The sequence below is a fragment of the Arachis hypogaea genome, chromosome 2, assembly GCF_003086295.3.
Source record: "Arachis hypogaea cultivar Tifrunner chromosome 2, arahy.Tifrunner.gnm2.J5K5, whole genome shotgun sequence".
NCBI classification, from domain to species: Eukaryota; Viridiplantae; Streptophyta; class Magnoliopsida; order Fabales; family Fabaceae; genus Arachis; species Arachis hypogaea.
In genome coordinates this window covers 40,699,580-40,703,271 of record NC_092037.1, presented here as the reverse complement: position 1 = coordinate 40,703,271, position 3,692 = coordinate 40,699,580, and the positions used below count along the sequence as shown (strand labels likewise).

Here is a 3,692-nt window from a genome sequence, read left to right as displayed (position 1 = left end):
AATTGGAAAACCATTAGTGGGTTTGGGAATCTGTTGAGATAAATACCTTACTTGGGACTCTAGTCTTTTGATGGTTTCCCCTTGGTTTTTGATATTAGCTCGCACTTCATCCTTGAACACCTTGTTGTCTTGAACTTCTCTATATATGTCTTCAAGTAGAGTCTCAATTTTGGAAAGCCTATCCTCAGTTAGTGATGGTGGGCTGAGATTAGGTGGTTGAGAAGGGTGATTAGGTGAGTGTTGATAGGATCTCTGTGAAGTATGTTGGTGAGTTGCATTGTTGTTGGGATTGTGGTTGTGGCGTCTCTGATCTTGGCCTTGGTCTTGTTGATTTCCCCACCCAAAGTTGGGGTGATTTCTCCATCCAGAGTTGTAAGTTTTGGAGTACGGATCATGGATTTGTCTGGGTGACTTCCCAACGTAGTTGGCTTGTTCCCAGTCACTTTCTTCTCCTATATTTACTCCTTCTTGAGCTGGTGATGAAGTGATGACTGCTGCCACTTGGTTTCCTTCCACCTTCTTGGTAAGATCTGCTAGCTGCTTGGTGATCATCTTATTTTGAGCCAGCAATGCATCCATGTGGTTCAGCTCTATTACTCCTCAGGTGTTGCTTCTTTCAAAAGCACAGAAGTAGTCATTCTCAGCTACTGTTTCAATGACATTTATGGCTTCTTCAATGGTTTTCTTCTTGTTTAGAGAGCCCCCTGATGAATGGTCTATAGCCTTCTTTGACTCATAAGAAAGACCTTCATAGAAAATGTGAAGTTGAACCCATTCGTTGAACATATCTAGTGGGCATCTTCTTATTAAGTCCTTGAACCTCTCCCATGCCTCATAAAGAGTTTCACCATCTTGTTGCCTGAAAGTTTGCACCTCAGCTCTCACCCTGTTAATTCTTTGAGGAGGGTAGAATCTTGCCAAAAATTTGCTCACCACATCTTCCCAATTTGTTAAGCTCTCCTTTGGAAAGGACTCCAGCCACTTGGATGCTTTGTCCCTGAGTGAAAAAGGGAACAAAAGTAGCCTATAGACATCTGGGTGAACTCCATTAGACTTCACAGTGTCACAAATTCTCAGGAAGGTGGTTAGATGTTGATTGGGGTCTTCTTGGGCACTTCCTCCAAATGAGCAGTTGTTCTGAACAAGGGTGATGAGCTGGGGTTTTAGTTCAAAGTTGTTGGCATGTATGGTGGGCTTTTGGATGCTACTTCCATAGTTTCCTGGGTTTGGATTGATGTAAGAGCCTAGAACTCTCCTCTCTTGCCCAACATGATTTACAGGGCCTTCTCTGGCATGGTTGTGAGCTTCTCCTTCTTGATTGTTTTTCAAGTTCTCCTCCATGTTTATTTCAAAATACTCTTCCTCTTCCTTAGCACCAACAACTCTTTTCCCTCTTGTTTCCCTCCTTAGTCTCCGGAGGGTCCTTTCAGGTTCTGAATTGAAGGAAGTTGAAGCTCACCTTCTTCTCCCTATCATACAACTAATAAGGCACACAGCAAGAGATGAAATGAAGAGATTATTCTTGTTAGAGTGATTGTTAGTGTGAGTGGTGCAAATTATCAAACAGTTAGTGGGTTAATGAGAAGAATTGTAAATAATAACAAAGAAAGAAAGAAAACAGAGAGGGTATAGGGATGAGGAAGAAACTAAACAAACTGAAGATAAACGACTGAATAAAGTAAACAAACAAAAGAAAAATGCTCAATCTAGTGAACTTCCAACTTAATCATTGTTGATACAAAATCAATCCCTGGCAACGGCGCCATAAACTTGATGCACGAAAACTTGTCTCTTAACAAATTTCCCTTCGACAAGTATACCGAATTATCGTCAAGTAAAACATCACAATAGAATGAGGTTGAATCCCACAGGGATTGATTGGTCAAGCAACTTTAGTTGGAAGAGTATGCTAGTTGGGCTAAACAGAATGTAGTTTGAGAATTGCAGAAAATTAAATGGTGGGAAAGTAAATAGCAGAAAATAAAGTGCAGAATCTTAAATAGGGATTTGGGGAAATGAGCATGGAAATAAATGGCAGAAAGTAAAGAGAATGGGTAAGATCAGAAATGGGGAATTCACTGGGCTCAGGAGATGTTGTATTCTCCGGATCAAATTCATTTTCATGTCTTCCTCAATCAAAGCATCTATTGATCTCCTTGGCAATCTTAGGTGATTGGGTTCCAATTCCTTGGCAACCCAATCTCTCTAAGCTTGAACAATTGCCCAATTTCTTGATTTAATTGCTCATGAGAAGAGATGAAGTGTGGTCACTGATTATACCACATGTATTTCCAAATCAAAGTGTTGGGAGGATTACAAGTTCACTATATCCGCCCAGACCCCAATTTGGTCCAATATGAGAAAGCATTTCTAGCATGATATCCTCATCCCTTTTCCAAGGCTCAGAGGAGATACAATTATGGAGAGTTTCTTTTCCAAGATAACTAACCAATTGAATTAAGATCGAAAGCTTTCTAGTAAATCAAAAGAGAAGAAAGAAGAAGAAGAATGAAAACTATAGTTGATCCATCAAATTACAACAGAGCTCCCTAACCCAATGAAAGGGGTTTAGTTGTTCATAGCTCTAGAAATGGAAAATGTCAGAAAATAATACATGCTTAGTTAAAAGTGTAGAAAAGTAAATATATAGAGGGTAGTTCTCTAAAGTGCCAAGCTTCTCTATTGTTCAAAACTACTCCTATATATACTACTCTTCTTGAACTTCTAGTGAGTTCTCCAAGTCCTAGATGTGGGCCTTGGATCTTGAGTTGAAGCAGTTACAATCTTTAGTGGGCTTAGCTTGCAGAAAAGTGTGAGTTAGGCATGGGTGTTAGTGATGTTAACGTTAAGTGAAATTGTGGATTCGAGAACGTTAGTGGCAATCACCTTTTTCACTAACGTTCCAACCCCATATAACCCACGTTAACTCCAACGTTAGTGGCACTAATGTGACCACTAACGTTGCCTTATAAACCTTCCCAAGCGTTATTGGGACTCACCTTTCCCAATAACGTTGCCTTGTACCCCTTGTCCCTACGTTAGAGTTCACATTAGTGTAACTAACGTGGCTCTTAACGTGGGTATGCCTCATCTTCGAGAGCGTTAGTGACACTTACCTTTGTCACTAACGCTCCAAGTGCCCCTACTCTCCACGTTAGAGCTCACGTTAACTAAGTTAACGTGGCCACTAACATGGTAGTGAATGCCATCTCCAACGTTAGTGACAAAGGTGAGTGTCACTAACGTTGGCTCATCAATCTTAGCTCCACGTTAACTTTCACGTTAGTGGTCTTAGCGTGACCACTAACGTGGGCAATGCTAGTTTGATCCAACGTTAGTGATAAAGGTGAGTGTCACTAACGTTGGCATTGTTCCTCTCTTCCACGTTAGAGTTCACGTTAACTAAGTTAATGTAACTCTTAACGTGGCTCATTGCCAATTTTTGGAGCGTTAGTGGTGTTCACGTTTACCACTAACGTTGGAGCTCTCTTTGTCTCCACGTTAACCTAGTTAACGTGGCAATTAACGTGGGATTATGATGGCTTCGCAGGCATTATTGGTGATTACTTTTCTTATTAACGTTGCAAGCTCATTCCCATTCCATGTTAGTGGTCACGTTAACTAGGTTAGCGTGGCTACTAACGTGGTTCTTCCTTGCTTCCTTTGTCCTAAAATCAAGCAAATAAAGTGCA

At 40.8% G+C, this 3,692-nt stretch overlaps 1 non-coding gene across 1 annotated transcript; it reads left to right on the top strand.

Moving 5' to 3' along the window:
• The first annotated feature begins 781 nt into the window (after window positions 1-781).
• On the top strand, window positions 782-888 carry LOC112765520 (small nucleolar RNA R71). Its single transcript, XR_003183811.1, has one exon. It is a non-coding gene; the product is annotated as a small nucleolar RNA R71 (small nucleolar RNA).
• The last annotated feature ends 2,804 nt before the right edge of the window (window positions 889-3,692 follow it).